The sequence below is a fragment of the Homalodisca vitripennis genome, chromosome 8, assembly GCF_021130785.1.
Source record: "Homalodisca vitripennis isolate AUS2020 chromosome 8, UT_GWSS_2.1, whole genome shotgun sequence".
NCBI classification, from domain to species: Eukaryota; Metazoa; Arthropoda; class Insecta; order Hemiptera; family Cicadellidae; genus Homalodisca; species Homalodisca vitripennis.
The window spans coordinates 66,950,723-66,969,489 of record NC_060214.1 but is presented as its reverse complement, the minus strand read 5'-3'; positions in this window follow the sequence as shown (position 1 = coordinate 66,969,489).

Sequence of the window (18,767 nt, the reverse complement as noted above, 5' to 3'; positions counted from 1 at the left end):
GATCAAATGTTGGAATTTGTGATTCGGGTACAATATATAGTTTATCTAGTGAGGGGGTAATAGTTACGGGCGGCTGAGAACCGGTTAGTGGTCCGGGTCAGACCCAGATAGGCAAAATTCCAGGAAACTGCTTACAGTATACAAACTACTGTATATGATCACTTGAACTCAATTCAGCGTCTGTATATTACGTTAGAAGGAGGTATATACTCGTACTATTGTTTCTCTATACTCGACTATATTATATAATCATTAACATCTGTGTTGTTGAGTGTGAACAAGTAAGGGAGTAATCTTGTCGAGTGGTTCTTGCCTTGTAAAACGTTAAGGTGCGACGATGACAGATGAGCATCGCTGTGTACAGTTAGTCGATAATGGGTTGGCGTTCTTTACTTGCCCAAGACATGGCTTTACTGTATAACACCTTCTATGGTGGGTCTGTTGTAATAAAATATCGTTACTGTATACTCGAGTATATTATATTCATATACTGTATGTGTTGTTAAGTGAGAACAAGTATGGGAGTAATCTTGTCGAGTAGTTCTTGCCTAGTAAAACGTTAGCGTGTGTCAATAGAGCCGATGATGATAGATGATCATCGCTGTGTACAGTTAGCCCTTAATGGTTTGGCGTTCTTTGCTTGTCCCAGACTGTATAACACATTCTTTGGACTGTCTGTTTTAATATATTATTGTTACTCTATGCTCGAGTATATTATATTCATATACTGTATGTGTTGTTGAGTGTGAACAAGTAAGGGAGTAATCTTTCCGAGTGGTTCTTGCCTTGTAAAACGTTAAACTGGTACGTGAGGGGCGACGATGACATGTGATCATCGCTGTGAACAGTTAGTCGATAATGGTTTGGCGTTCTTTGCTTGTCCCAGACTGTATAACACATTCTTTGGACTGTCTGTTTTAATATATTATTGTTACTCTATGCTCGAGTATATTATATTCATAATTTGTGTTGTTGAGTGTGAACAAGTAAGGGAGTAATCTTGCCGAGTGGTTCTTGCCTTGTAAAACGTTAAACTGGTACGTGAGAGCCGACGATGATAGATGATCATCGCTGTGTACAGTTAGCCGATAATGGTTTGGCGTTCTTTGCTTGTCCCAGACTGTATAACACATTCTTTGGACTGTCTGTTTTAATATATTATTGTTACTCTATGCTCGAGTATATTATATTCATATTTGTGTTGTTGAGTGTGAACACGTAAGGGAGTAATCTTGCCGAGTGGTTCTTGCCTTGTAAAACGTTAAGGTGTGACGTGAGGTCCGACGATGATAGATAAGCATCACTGTGTACAGTAAGAAGGTAATGGGTTGGCGTTCTTTTCTTGCCCCAGACATGGGTTTACTTTATAACTCCTTTGTTTGGTCTGTCTGTTTTAATATAAAATTATTACTATATGCTCCAGTATATTATATTCACATCTGTGTTGTTGAGTGTGAACAAGTAAGGGAGTAATCTTGCCGAGTGGTTCTTGCCTTGTAAAACGGTAAGGTGTGACGTGAGGTCCGACAATGACAGATGAGCATCGCTGTGTACAGTTAGAAGGTAATGGGTTGGCGTTCTTTGCTTGCCCCAGACATGGATTTACTTTATAACTCCTTTGTTTGGTCTGGTGTAATATAAAATTATTACTCTATGCTCGTGTATATTATATTCATATTTGTGTTGTTGAGTGTGAATAGGTAATGGAGTACTCTTGCAAATTGGTTCTTGTCTTGTTAAATGTTACCAATACAGTGTAATACCAGTATTTTTCACATTAAGGAAATTTTCACATAAAATGGCCCACCTTAAATTCTACATAAGTTTAGAGAATCAGAAGCCTAAGCAATTGATGAAAATATTAAATTGATACAAAGGAATGTTGTAGCACATTTAATAGTAATCTTCCACTTAACATCTCCTGTGTTGTAACGAGAACATAGATAATGTAGTTGAATTATTTAACTTTCTGAACACTCCCACCTTTCGAAATCTACACCTTTTTGTCAAGTAAACAGAGTAATCCCATTAAAATTATCCTATGCAAATTAAGCAAAGAGTAGTTGATTTACAGCTTTTGCGCTAGTTCTGGTAAAACTTTAGAAATCAAATGAATAAAACAAACTTCAATAACGAAGCATGTCCAATTGAAATTGATGCTTGGAGATGTTTAAAATGAGTGGTTTAAAAAGTATACTTTTAGTCTCTCCTGGCCAGATATTTATAGGTGACCAAGATAACAACTTGTGGTTATTTATCTATGGTATGGTTTTGCAAATGGACCTTCGAATTGTGTTGTAATTAACCATAAAGACAACCATTAAAATTAATTTTGAGATAGTTGTATGAGTTCATTTTAAATGTTCTCTAAATAGTAATGTGTTTCAAAAAATAAAATCCATTATTTACCAAGTCATTATATAATGAGTGGAGTTCCCATTGTGTATACCAAGTCAAACTTAACAAAATAAAGTAGAAACAAAACCAAATGCAAGCTAATAATGATTAGTAATAACAAATCGTTAAACAGTGAAGTTTTGAATTTTGTTACCGTTTGAATACCAAATAACCCATTCAGAATAACCGGAAATTTGTGGGCGGATAATGTGGTTAAAATTTATCTGGCAGAGAAAAATGAGTATTGTAGAATTAAAAGTGCATAGTTAAAAATCATATAAATAAAACATGTATGATGGAAAAGGGCACAGATATTGATTTAAAATTATTACAAACAAAAAACAAAATGCAGTAGTTTTTATGAGAAAGGTTCAAATAAACAGACATAAAATATTAGCACAATCTATGAGAAAAACAAAGAATTCTCTGAGCATCATTATATTTACTCTAAACAACGATACATTGGTGAACAAGAGCAAACAAAGAACAGCACTAGAGTTGAGTTGGCAGTGACTAGTGACTCTCTGAGGAACAATCATCTTGTTCCATTGTTCCCTGTTTTACATGTTCCATTGTTCCATCTGCTCACAATGTCTTTAATCTCTCATGTTCTATTCACTTCTACTGGACTGACCCTGATTTAACCTCTGCTTGTTTTATTCTTTTTATATTTTTTACCTTAGGCTCAAATGTTTTATACCTGATGGTGGAGTGTTTAATATGCTTCAAAACAATTACTGTATGAATAAAACTACAATTTACTGAATAATATAGTTTCAGAGTCATAGATAGTTACATGTTCAAGACTTAACAGAACATAATGATGCAATACTATAGGGTGTTCAACAAATAAAAAAGGGCTGTTATGAAAATTAAAATATTTATAGATATTTAAAATAGATATAAAAATATTTAATAGTAACCATAATTTAAAAAAAAATCAAATTACAACCAAAAAAATTTATATAATAGTTTTAAATTAAAAGAATTTTTATATAATTAATACTTATTTTATATCAATCATATTTTAACCAATGTACACTTTTTCAAATATACTAATTTTTTACACGCTAATTGACCTTCTGGAGCAATAAATCTATTGGTATAACCGGTAAGTCAATTAAATACATTTGCTATAGTTATATTAATAAATTTTTACATGAACCATATTTTTACACTAGACATAAAAATAAATCAATTTAAATGAATATTCAACATTCTATTATAATTAATGTCATTAAAATAAAACAATACTTAATCTACAGGAGCACTCAAATTGGTAATATGTACAGTTTACATGCAATATTGTCAATCTTGCATTGACTATTTCCCAAGCACATGTTTGGTACCTCTGTCAAAAATATCAGAACAATGATATAAAAATGAAAAAGAACAGTCATGTAAAAAATATATTGGTCATATGAAGTCTAAATACAACCACTATTACGATTTATAAATAAGGAATTTAGCATATTAATGTCTAAAAGATATTTGTGACTGGTGAAGATCACAAAAGAATTAATTTTTCCATTCAGGGTCCTCCCTTGCAAATCGTATACAAATACATTATCAGTATGTGTAGCAAATGCTTTTAATACGTTTTATGAAAATATCATAGAAAAAATCGTCCAATTATAATGTGAATATGGCAAATAAAAGCCCAGTGTCATAAATGTTACTAATGCCAGTTACACCATCAGAATTGCCATCAACTATTCAAAGCTTAAATTAAAAAAAAAGAAAAACAACAGATATGATGGAATTTCAATGTGGCTGATCAAAGAATGCTTGAGACATATTATTGAACCATTAACTAAATTAATACATATTTCTTTCAAACAGGAGTTCTTCCTGGATTTCTAAACTAATCAAAAGTCTTAGTTCTCATAGTATGTACTTAAAATTTAGAAATCGTGCTAAAACACTTCCAAAGTTTATTTCTATGTTATAAAAAATTATAAAACATTTGTATGAGTATACATTTTAGTTGTATAATTACTACTTACGTACGTTTTCTAAAAATCTTGTGATGTACGAATGAAATTAACATAACGTAACAAAAGTTTGTAGACTCAAAAATGTTTGGGATAATGGGATGTATAACATTATGTTAATGAAGATACTTATTACTGGATTGACAGAAGACATTTAATTTTAGGCTAATATTAAACGTATAGTATATGATATAGTATAAATGTAATAGCAATCTCTGTATAATAGATTATTACACAATGTCAGCAATAAATCAAGGACATCTGCATAACAAGTAATAATTATTAGCTACAGGTAATTAATATGATGTCCCTAACTTATAATGATCTTCAATCACTGCAATATTCAAAGTGGAGCACCTCATTGAATTAAAATATGTCGAAATTATTTATCGTTAAAATTTCAAATACATATAATTCGATAAATGAACTTTAATCATTAGGAAATACCATATAAAGATTGTATAATTTGATTATTCTATAACAAAGAAATTTTATTTGTCTATAAAAGACAAAGTTTTGTATTAAGTTATATTCCTTACATTAATATTCAAAGAACTTCTCTTGAGTGTCGTTTACAGCAGTGCACAAGTGTTTGCTTTAAACAAGAAACTGCAAAGTTTCTGATTACTTTGCTCTGAGTAGTGTGATGAGAAGGAGTTGGGAGGGTGGGGGAGGGGGTTGTCTCTGCCATTTCATTAAACAAAGGATATTGTCAGTACCCCTACACACAAGGGACTGTATATTTATCACTCCACTGCTGGGTTGATACCATTAAGTAAGCGACTATTGGAGAAAGAACAGCAGCCACCTTCTTGATTAACAAAGTAATTGTTTTACCTTCCAACAGCGCTTCCTTGATTAATTTACTTACTTTTATCAGGTTAATTCACCTATTAAGTACTGAACATTTATGAACGTTTACGTTATACTAATTTGATGAATCGATTGAATCAATAGACCTAGCAAATTGATAACACTGTTGTAGTGTTTTATTTCCTGTGGCCTTTTTCCAACAGCTGCTTACTGCATTCTTCTTAGGCTTATTTTATAATAAAAAAGTGTACAGTAATTGTTTAACCTTCAATGAACTATGTAATCTAAATACAGTTTCTTACTGCCCTTTTTGGAAACATTCAGTGTAATATAATTATATACAATTATTTTAATTTAGTTACCATCATATTCAGAAAGTAGGTAAAAAATTGTGTTCATAAAAATTGATCATTTAAGTGTATTTGAACATAAAATAAATTTCTAATATTATTCATCAAAATCAACTTTGAAGAACTTTGATTGAATGTTTTGTATCTTTTACTCTCAAAATAAACTTTAAAATATTGATAAACAATTTGTGGTTTCCAGATGTAATTGTGCCCAAAGTGCTAACTTCATTCACATTTTTAATTAGTTCCAAAGATGGTTTCAATTTTGTAAGCAACGTGTTAAGAAATATTCAAAACATATAGCTGAGAGGTATATTTAAGGTAAGTATACAAAGCTGTCTTTTTTATGTTCAAAAATGTCTCACAGCAAAACAGTTATTTATCTTATTTAAATAGAAATGTGTTGTTCATTTTGAAGTAGCCTTAAGCAAATAAATACAAAATAAAATCTAAATATGTTAGTGATTGTTTACCGCAAAATTTGAATCAGAGACTATTTTACCAAAAGCTGCTGCATCTATATACCTTTCGATTGTTTCCATTATTGCTTAAGTGCACTCCAAACAAAACAACATGGTACAAAAAATAAGATTTTTGTTCAATAAAATGTTGAATTGAAAGTTTAAATTTTAAATGGATTACATTTTAATTATACCTCTTAATAAATTATGTAATGTTTAATCGTTTAGTGAACATTTATTGAAAAACATAATTAAAACCAACTTCAGTCATGTGTTGACACTTTCTAAACATAGCTGAAGTTAGTTTTAATTATTTAAGAACTAGCAGTTACCCACACCTTCGCACACAATTTCGTAGGTTTTGCACCTACATGGGTACTTCTGGTTCAAGTGAATTATATTTCCGATGCCAATGTTGAGTTTGCCTTCTTCCCACTATGCAGAAAATATGTTTAAAAAATGTATATTTATGGTAATTTTAATTTACTCCGGTTGGAATAAATTTATTGTTCCAAAGCTGATTTTGCTTCTCTCCCAATCAAGAGAATATATACATACACAGCTCTGAGAAGCCTATTTTTGTCAAAAGATAACTTAGGTTTCATAAGTCTTTAAATATATAGTAAAAGTTAGACTACATTGTCTCTTACATCTGCATTGCTAGCAGTTAACCTGCTGCTTTGCACGCAATTTAGTAGGTGTTGCACGTTTATGACCATTGCTGGTTCAAGTTAATTATATTTCTGACATCAATTTTGTGTTTTTGCCTAAATTTACTTTGTCCTTAGTATGTTTTGTTCCATACTTAATTTTGTTGTTTCCCAATCAAGAAAATATATAACATAGATCAGAGAACCCTACTTATGTCAAAAGAGATCTAAGAAGGGTTTTATATCAGTCTTGTAATTTATAGTAAAAGTTTTTAAATATTTTAGAACACTTAAGAGTTTACATTGTTATGTTACTTATGTTAAAGGGACAGTCCAGTGAAATTTCATCTAGCATAGTTCTTGTCAACTGCTTCAAAAGGAGTCTTCGGAATCAAATTCTGACCTTTATATGATCTAGGACATTTTCTAAGATAGATTAGTACTTACCTAATCGCTGAAAACTAAAATGGAGAACTGTGGTTACTTATTAGACAATTTACTCACAGTAAATGTAAACCAATTGAAAATAGTAGACAATGTTTATACAGAACAGGTTTTATTAAACATTTTTGTTATTCTCTTTTAAGCCACAGCTCTTAGACTATGCTGGCTTGTTTTTGGTCACTGTGGCTATATTTGTCTCAGTTGATTACATTTGACAGGCTTATTCAATTAATATTACACAACTTTAGAGAACAAGATGAGATTTTTTGTTCCTTTAAAGACCAGTGGAGTGTAGCCCGGAGGGATTTTCAAAATAAGAATAGACCTATATTCATCCCAGGAACCACAAGTATGTCCATGTAAAATTTCAGTACAATTGGTGGAGTAGTTTACGTGTGAAAACAAAAGAAACAAACAAAGGCACTTTCACATTTATAATATTATTAGGATTTTTTTGAAGATCACTAGGTCACAAAAGTCATTTTAATTATGTTTAGAGCCCTTTTGAATAAAAAACTTTAATAGCAGGAATTTTTACATAAACTTAAATCTATTTAGTATTTACTAAATATCCTTAAATGAATCAATTTTAAGATCATAACGAAAGACAGCACAAAGACTGACATACTGCCCTTTGACTTCTTGATCCCAAAATCAATAGAGTTTTTTCATCTATGAAGAGAACCAATGTAGCAGGTACTAGCACATTTCAAGTCTTATTAGTACCTTTCTAACAATAATCATTACACAGACGGGCAGACAGACAAGCAGAGGGATGGACACGATTTTAAGAAGGCCCTATTGGGTCCTTAATACTATCATCTCACTGGAGAGTCACTTAGCAGAGACACACTTTAATGATAAATGAACTGGTCTCGATAGTAAAAGAGATTGACTGAATACGATCATTCCAGTCAGTAAATCGTGTGATCTATAGTCACATCCCTACTCCTCACACAGTTTATAGTCTACGGAGCGGTCATCATCATCTCTTCACTGCCACGACAAGGTTATACAAATATAAACCATTTTGGTATACTAAGCAAAGTAGCTCCCACATAGTAACCAGTAAAACCATCAACTCAGACACTGATGAGCTGTTGTTTTGCTGAAAAAATCAGTGTAGTCAAAATATTTTAGCAAAAAATACAAAGGTTGTGCAGTACATCAAAAAAGATAGCTAAGGTAAATATGTTAATAATGGATTAAAGTACATTATTTATTTTATTATCACTTCTCATTAAAAAATACAGCATTAATTATTTTTATTGTATTCTTCTTTAAAATTAAATAAAATGAAATTGAAATAAAAAGTATACCTGAAAAATAAGACAGGTTAATTATTGGTCATAATATTAACGAACATTTCTGTAAAGGTAGATCCATAAGATACCTCAAATAAAAAATCTTTTTCTGAAAGACCCTAATGTCTGAGTGTACTCCAACACAGGGACTCATTAGGCACAAGATTAACATATATTTCCATACAGGGTTTCTTTTTAAAAAATTTTTCTTTGATGTATTTTATGGATCTATAAAATACATCAAAGAAAGATTTCTCTTTTAAAAGCCTCTGGTGTCTAAGTATACACCAACACAAGAACTCATTGGGTCACAAGATTTATTTATATTTCCATAGAGATAGATCCATAAAGCAACTCAATGAAATATTTCTTTTATAAAATAAAGTCTCTGTTATCTGAGCATACACCAACTCAGATACATCATAACCTCTTAGTAACTGTTATCAATTAGTTTCTAGGATTCCCCTAAGATTTACCAATTTACCTTCACTTTGTCTCTTGAGGCCTTCAGTCACAAGCACCACCTGCCCTCCGGAAATCTTCATCCACTAGCGCCTCTAGTGGCTGGGAGCCACTGATTTAAAACAATTCATTCGGTGGTAACCCATTGTAATGATCTGACTTCTGGGTACTTCCACTCTCTGGGTCAATACATTTTAGGACCCTCAAGTCCCTCAGATATCTTATCTCTGGGTACACATGTTTCTGCATCACCATGCTAGTCCAATGCTGCAGTCAGATGTTAATTATTGTGCTTCGTGCTGGACATGGCAAACACTTTAACTGGGGATAATCTGGATCACAATATCCAAGAGAACATTCTAAGGCTGCTCCTATAGCTCTATTGATGATCAGACTGACTATCCTCTGGATGCTAGCCATCCTGCCCATAGCTACCGCATCTAAAGTCTATTACCACAGATCCAAATGATAAGCCTGATCACAGAGACATATGTCCAATACAAGAGAATTGGCTAAGTACCCAATAAATGTCTGTGAGATTTCTCCACTTTACCAAAAATAATTGCCCTCATTGGGGACTAATGCCTCCTAGGTGCTAAGTCTGCAATAAAGATAGACTTAAAGGCCACTTTGATGTAAAAACCATCATAGACAGTCTCCATGATGAACCTAAGTGCTACAGATATCCTGAACAGCCGGCACAAGCAAGGAAGGATGCAATCCAACACCTACCCAACAGATTGGTCTAACACTGTTTCTCAAAGATAATTTACTATGACTATATGAATTGATTGCCTAGTCAGTCCTTCTCAAATTCATCATCCAATGTTCCAATGACTTCACTGTGAGTAATTAACATGTTGCACATAACCTCTTCTATGGCAAAGTGGAGCTTTTAAAATTTACACCATGTGTCTTCAGATTATTGGTACAAACTATTTGATAATCAATTTTTTATGTGGATTTGTGAATATGTGGCAGACACCTTGGCACAGAGGACGAGTGCTCTATTTGGATTTTACGGTAACAGCTTCTCAAAATAACTTGCCTAAGTATCCCTGAGATTAACTCTCCAAAATGGAGTTTTAAATGCTCCCCCTCATTGAAGAACAATTATAGTTCTATTGGGTTACCTTGATCTGTTATTGTTTAAAACAGGACAGCCATGCTTGAAGGATGTCATAATGGCTGATGTTACATTGCCTATAGATATATCCAATAGAACTGTATTAATAACCCCTTGTCATTGCAAGATTCAATTCATGATTTCAGATTCTCTTGTACAATATTCAGTTTGTATTAGACAACATTTCTAACTTCAGTACACAAATACTGCAGCAAAATCTGAGTATGATCAGAGAGAAATAGCTTCTCAAATTCATTTTAGTCATGTATCCTATTGATCACACTCTCTTTGATTGAAACTATAAAGTATACCTCATTCCCACAACAAGCTCTTAAGGTTTGAATAATAAAACACTCTAACAATGATTTGTCTTTACTGTTAGTATTATAGCTATACCACACATCACTGTGTGAGTTGGTCCCATAAAACCCCATGACAACCTCAAACCTCCTAAGATAGTCTAAAAAGGCAGCCAGCTCCTTGGAAGATAGAGTTTATGCATCATTATACAACAAATGCAATGACAAGAGCACCAAGAGTGTCCAGTGTTATAACTAAGAAGTCTGGCAGTGAAAAGATCCTTAGAGTAGTGATCAAGAATAGAATCAGTGGCATAGCTACCTTGGGTGGCACCCGGTGCGGAAGTTGGTGGTATCACCCCATCAAAAGTAAAAAGCAATAAATTTTATATGGTAAAGGTCATGGATAATTTATTATTTATAATATTGAATTATACATAGAGCTGAGCTAGTGATAGTGGAGGAATCCCTGAAAAAGAAATTTTTGTGCTAGCGATTTATTTTGTTTGTTTGTACATTGTTCTTAAAGTTGAGAGACCGAGTGGGTGTCACCCCAAAAAAGGTGACATCCAGTGCGGCCCCCCCCTTTGCTATGCCACTGAATAGAATAGAAATGTTAAAACAGGAGCTCAAAATAAATGAACCTCTGCCATAAACAGCTTTGTGGTCTTATCCTTGTTAACCCAAGGTTCCTGAACTATGATCTCATGAAATTCTACAAAGGATCATCCTGAGAACATAGATGATGCTGCTTTATTGTCCTGAAGTTTGGTCTGGAGAATCTCTATCTCAATCTTCTCTTTCATGGCCCCTATCACGGTTATATATTTGCCCTCATCAATTAATTGCATGAGTAATTTGAAGGATAACGAGGTTATAGCTCAGTTGACCAGAGCCCCCATGACTGAGTGCTACTTATGCTTGGAAATATACTCACAACCCATGATTCAGCCAGTGCCTAGTATAGGGCTGGACTGGCTCCACTGCTAATGGTTGCTGTTGGTAGCAATGCAGTTGTAATAAGAATCTTGGATTTTATGCCTGGGATTAGGATCTGAGTATAAACCTCTTCTTTCCATTAGGTATATGTCCATCCCCTGGTTTCCTTGATATCATCCAATGGTTTCAAATCAGAGTTACCTAATTCCTTGGTAACAAATTCAAATCAAATTTGTATGCTCATACCATTTGAGCTGTTGACTACGTTAAGGGACCATGTCTAGTTTCTTAATCTCTCTGAATACAGGCACATATCTCATTCCGACTGGTTCTTATAAGGAATCTATCTTCCACTTACTGATTGCTGAATAGTATTTAAGCTTACTTTTTATTGTTACACTTCCAAATAAACTATGCAGTGCAATTCTTGTGGGTTTTCCTTCTATGTATCATGTCAATTGGCATATAATGTTGAGCTATATGGCATCTCATGACCCTTCACAAGTTTTTTCATTGATTTGATGAAAGGAGGTAAGACTCATACGTCCAAAAGAATTTGGACAGAAATACCTTCAAAAGAAGAGCACCCTTTCTCTATCAATACTAGGGTTTTCTATGTAACCTTTGGTTATACCCTAAACTAAAATTTGCTTTAAAAGTCATGGTTGATTCGTAACAGTACATCAACTTTTCTTGTAGTGATGGTAGTAAAAACCCATTTGCTTTTGTGATTTTAGTTGGTTTAAGCACCTGATAATCCCATTCATACTGTTTTTTGAAAAATTCTGTTCTACTTTTATTCTAGCACAAGCTTCTTCTATGCATGACTGCCCAATTTCACTCCTGTGCTTACATTCTACTCCCAAGTATAATTATTCCAAGAAGTCGACCTCGAGTAGTGAGCGAATTGTTCATCATTTCTGTTTCTCCTATTAGATTAATATGTCCCCTCTGAGATGATATGGAAGACCCTCCAAGTACCACAGAGAGAAATACCCAAAGAAAAATTAGAACTCCACACAGGTAGCAACCACATTTAGTCCCCAACACATTGCAGTCAATCCAGCATTGAACATACTAATATTGCTTTCCTCTTGTTTGTATTCTTGTTGAAACAACGAGAATGATTTAATGTTTCATTTTGAGAGGCAATTTTAGGATATCATTGATAGGCATCAGTGGCTTACTACCTTGGGTGGCACTCGGTGCTGAAATTGGTGGTGTCACCCCATTGAAAGTAAAAAGCTATACAATACACTTTATATGATAAAGGTCATGGATATAGTATAGTTTTTTTTTATTATCTATCACTATAGAATAATACACGTTTAACAATTCACGCCAACCAAACACAACACACTTCACGAAACAAAATGAGAAATGTTGCAACTGAAACGTCAAAAATCTCGAGTATGGGACGGGAAATCCCCCACGACAGCGACAGGCTTTTTTGCACAAATCCCCGAATTATACATAGAGCTGAGCTAGAGGTAGTGGAGGAATCCCCGAAAAAGAAATTTTTGTGCTAGCGATTTATTTTTTGTTTGTTGTGCGGTCCGCCCCCGCTGCCCCTCCTTTGCTACGCCACTGATAGACATGAAGGTAGACATGTAATGGCCCTAGAATCAACCCTACACTCCTGGACAAAATTAACACAGCAGATCATATTTTCAATAACATAATTTTTTAAGATGTGGTATTCAATTTTATCGAACAGAGTAACAAATATATAAGTTAAATAGGATAAAAATTGAAAGTAGTCTTTTACAGTTTGGATTACACTCTACTTTATTAGTTAAAAATTAAACAGAATGAGAACAGTCTGTAATATTGACTGGAAAATTGTAACGTATTATTAACACAAATTTATCTTCTGCTTAATAACAGGTATTTCCCCCTTTGCCTGGATGACTGCTAGGAGTATTCTAGGAATTCCTTCTAGGAGGTGTTGTATGTCTTTGCATTCTATCTCACTCCTCTTTTACAGCTAGTTCTAGCTTCACAAGGTTGTCTAGAGGTGGATTTCTGACTCTGGCATTACTCTTTACCGTCCCACACATGTTCTATTGTGTTAAGGTCCGGAATTCTTCATGGCCACTCCAGAAATCTAATACCAACCTCTCTTAAGTAAGCTGATACTGCTGCTGCACTGTGGGGACAAGTGTTATTGTGCATGAGCACAAACTGAGGGACAACGAAGAAAGCAAAAGGAACAACAGAGTCTTGTAGTATAGTTTCTATGTACCGACAAGCATTTATAGTTGGTTTACCAATAAATACCAACTCTGTGCAGGCCTTATAATTTATTCCTCTCCAAAACATTATTGACACCCTTCACCAAAGTGGATTTGTGGTGAGATAGAAGCCTGAGCAAAGTGTTCTTCACGCCTTCTCCACACTAGTTGACGTCCATCTGAAGACCATAGACTCACTCTTGTCTCATCAGTGAAGAGTACTGCTTTCTATTGCTCAATAGCATTACTCTGTGCTTTCTGGTGAGAATAGGACATCTGACAGGCCTTCTGCTGTTTATATGGAAAAACAAAGTCGTCTATGAAAGGTTCTGCTTCTAACTTGAACGTTATAAATCATTCTTAACAATCCCTGCAGCTCTGTACTTGTGAAGTCCTTCTTCTAAATGCGTTCAGTCTTTAAAATCGGCTGTCAGTTTCAATTATAACAAGAGGCTGACCCTGACCTCGCCTTCTGTTGTCGCTTCTGGTCTCCTGAAACCGATGAGCAACTCTCATGACAGTTGTGTTGTGAACTCTGTACAACGCAGCAACTTCTCTGTATAATCGCACATGCTGCACTAACAATCTTACTCTAGTGGCTTCTCTGTGTGTCAGATTTCGAGACATGGCTTAAGGAAAAAAATGTAATTGTAGTCTGTAAAACAATGGAATCGTTCTGACAGATGCAATCAATGAGGTAATTCAGCACAACAGGGAGCATGTGTCTAAATTCCCAAATGGACTTTGTTTCTGATAAGATAAGATAAAACATTAGATAAAACCTAGTTAAACTGACCCAAACTTATTCTTTGTCAAATGAAAGTATATCAAAGTAACATTGAAATACATATGAAGAGTTATTTTAGTACTGGTGTTTGAATTATGTGGACAATTTTAGATGCTGTGTTAATTTGATTTAGATTCTTAATTTGCCTAAAAAATTTGTAGAAAATGATTAAAGTAAATTAAAATAACATAGGCTACATTAATAAACTGTCATTATTATCATTTCATTATTAGGATCAAGCATGCAGCAATTGAGAAACACACATCATTATCAAGTTCAATAAAAATTTGACACATTTGTTACAAAAAAAAATGTAACTGAAGTGTTTATGAAGCCACTGTATCTAATTGTTAGGGTTGCATACTCCAAATTCAGGGCAAATGGGTCCCTTGTATAAAAGGAATACTCTGGAACTATTATGTACATTTTCGTCTTGTATTTTGTGACTATAAAGAATTCTATAGAAATATACGTTTACCCCAGTATGACAAACTGAAAGAGCAAGAGGTCAAAGCTTCTGTGACACGCTTACTCCAACCAGGTCAGAGATCTTCAAAGTATCCACAATTTCCTCTGATCAGCTTTATTGCTACATTTGTGTAATATCTGTTTCCATATCAGACATTGGTGGTCTGACATTGGGTATATATATATATATATATATATATATATATATATATATATATATATATATAGAGAGAGAGAGAGAGAGAGTAAATGATCTAAGGATTAACAAATATTTTTAGAATTCAACAATTAGGTAAGGACTTATCTACCTTAGAAAAAGCTGTAAACATGGATTTGACTTTGAAAACTCCCTTTGAAGCAGTCGGCAAGAACTATGCTAGATGAAACATTGCTAGACTGTGCTTTTTAACTAATGTATCTATTCCAGCTCTAAATGTTCTAAAATGTCATCAATATTTTTCAGTTTTAATGAAAAAACACGTAGTGCCATTGTTAATGTACTTTGAATTGTACATTTTTTATCAAATATTAAGTATTGGATCTAAAAAACAATGTTACTATTTAATTTTAGTATTAATTAAATTTTTCATATAAAACCCATCTTAGTTAACTTTGGACAGAAGTAGGCTTCTCTGATCTGTGATATATATATATAGAGAACATTTAGAGCTGGAATAGGTAAATTAGTTAAAAAGCACAGTCTAGCAATGGTTCTAACAATGTTCAGTCTAGCAATAATTTACTCTCTATAAATGTAAACAAATAGAAAATAATAAACTATGTTTACATAGAACAGCTGATTACATTAGACATCTCTTTTAATTAATATTTCACAACTTTAAAGACAAAGATGGAACTTTCCGCTACTTGAAAGTCCAGTTGGGCGTAGCCCGGAGGAATTTTCAAAATAATAATAGGCCTATATTCATCCCAGTTATCATAAGAATGTCCTTGTAAAATTTCAGTACATTCAGTTGAATAGTTTACATGTGGGAACAAAACAAACAAAAACAAACAATGGCACTTTCGCATTTATAATATTATTGGGATGTAATGCCACAAGTTCACTTGCTTGTAGTTCATAAAATGGAGTAATTTGGTAAGTAATAATAAAAATAAGGATGTGCTCTAAGATATTTCAACCTTAATGAAGTTGTTTATAGTATTCAAAAATATATAAATTTTAAAAGAGGGTCTATACTACCTCTGAGATAAAAACTAGAAATCTACATCCTACGTAAAAGGAGCACTCATACTTGTCATAGCTCCTTGCATTAAAGTCGTCCATCATGAATATTGTAATATTTCATGATGTCAATTTTCCCTAGCAATGTTAATGAGATAAGTGTTGAGGGCATCAGGGTGAACTGAAAGAGAGAAGTGTGAAAAATAAACAAAAAATTAACTTTGGTGTTCAAACTTTGATCCTGAAACTTTCAGAGAAAATGTCCAGATATGATCTCTTGGCAGAAAATTGAATTTAAGTGACATCAGGGAACACATCATTTTTCCTAATGTAGGCATCATATTTCTTGTAACTTTTGAAAACAGTTGAATTCTCTGTGATGAAGGAACTGACACATAGTATAATGAAAACCACATTTAGAACATAGCAGCTGTGCTGGAACTATGAGTATTACCTGTTAGTACAAGGTGACACTTTGATACTGAATAGCGAAATCAATCATTCTTTATTGTCATTTATAGCCACATTGGTGATTCCAAAGACCCATATGGTTATAATCAAACATAAGTACATCTGAACAGACACATCAAAAGCCAGGAGCAATAAAATGAGTTTGACTTTTCCACCAGAGGAGCTTAATGGTTATGGATGGCTCTAAAATAAAAAGTGAGACCATGCAGGCAGCTGGTGGCCCATATGGGGTTTTCAGGTAGAATTCACAGCCATTATGGAATGTGCTTGTAAAATTCTTCTTCTGCAGTAAAGGAATAAGACAATTCACATTTTCACACACAGCCAGGCAGCGTTGAAGGCATTGAACTCTTTTGTGTACAAATCCAAACTTGTCTGGGATTGTTATCAAGTTGTTTCTTCCCTTGGCAAAATCAACAATGTAAATGTTTTTTGGATTCCTGATCATGGGGAGGGAGTGATTCTGGAGACGAAAGAGCTAATGCCCTGGTCAACTTGGGCTCAGCATCTAATATGACAGGGCCTCAACCATTCTATGGTATTTCTAGGTGTGAATCCTTTGGGGCTGTCTCAAAGTGGGTTCACACTCAACATGACAGCAGGTGGATACAACATCCAGGTCTGAGAATGACGCCTCCTTCACCCAGGAAGCATCTGATCACTCATTAAGTAGATAAGTGTCTTCTCAGGTTGTGGGTCTAATCACAGGACTGAGTCATCTGAGGAAGCATCTTCACAGAGTCAGCATTTTCTGGGAGGATCCGTTCTATAGATCCTGTCTGACAGGCAGGAGAAAACTGCTGAACTACTGTTCTTTAGCTGTCCTACAATAACAAGGGAGTGCTACACCATCTTTGGTAGTCTGGACAAAGGTGGTAAATTTCTTCAGGAGGATATGATCAGTTGTTTTCAGCGGTTTGTAGAACTGCTGAAACCGTAAGCATGTTGGCTTCATGGGTCACTTCCCGGGTGGACAAAAGACTCTTGTGACTTAAGTGCACGGCAATAGGCAACCCCTTAGAAGAAGGACAAGATCAAAACTTTTATCCAATAGCACAAATAATAATGTTATAGTTTTTTTAAGTAACCAGTAACACTATTGTAAAGATAATAAAATGAGTGCAGTTGGTTAACCATTTAAAATGAGGCACCTCTTAAAATTTTAGTAAAATAAGTGTTTGAGGTTGATAATGACATGCAAAATTATAATGCTGTAACTTTAATTGTAATTGTGAGCTAAAAATTTGCATGTAAAAAACACAGACATCCAGACATAAAAATAAGCACTGGTAATCCATAGTCATAAAGTAAAATCTGTAAGTAAAAAACCAAGGAGCAATACCACAAAGCCTGTTCAGGTAGTTCAGTGACACTGTATTTCGTCTAGGTTCTAAACAATAAAACCAAACAAACTGGTCTTTACCAAATTATGCTTCCTGATCAAAAATTCTTTTAGAAACAGAAAACCACGTAACATTAAAAACATAAACTTGCTTGAAAGGATATCAGGATTTCGAGCATTTGCCATTGTTATAATATGTTAGAAAAGGTATAACACTGTACTTCCGTTGTTACAAAAGAAATTTTTTTACTAAAATTCGACTTGTTTTTGCTTTTTTGGGACAGTTATCGTTTTTACAAGTTATATTATATGGCAGTTAGATTATATATATAATCTTTTGGACTGGGGTGGTTTTGAACTCTGGAGATCATGTTTGGTGAAGTTATGCAGAAACTTTTGGTACTGATGTGCTCCTATGAGAACAATTGCAATATACTGATTCCAAATACAAAATCTACCCTATTAAAATTATCCATACACTAATAAATGGCTATTTATAGTTTTAACTATTTTTTAAAATCATTTTGGATTCTTTGTATTTTATATATTAACAGAATGATACAGAATATCTTGTTAACACCAATCAGTGTGAAACATTTACTAATGAGTTAAGTCATTCTGAAATGACTAATATGTTGTACTATAGACTACAATAAATAGCTTATAAAACTTTCATATATAAAGAACTGAGCCAAAATAAGGACAGAGTTTAGATTGTTCAATAAAAGCAAGTCCTTTAGAAACTTAATCTATTAAGCAATCAAGAAAACAGCTTTCCTCTATCCAATACTGTAGAAAGGTGATAAATAAACAGTCCCTTGTGTAGAGGTGCTGTGACAATATCCTTTGTTAATGAAATACTAAAACACTTTCCCCTCCATTCCACCTAACTTCCATCTCTGCGAGTTTTATTATTTGGTTTAAAATGTTGTAAAACGTTAAGAACATAAATAAAAAATAAAATTTTATTAAATTAAAAATATTAAATTTTACTTTTCAACTAAATGCTTTAAAGTAATTTTTGTACTTAAAGAATAATT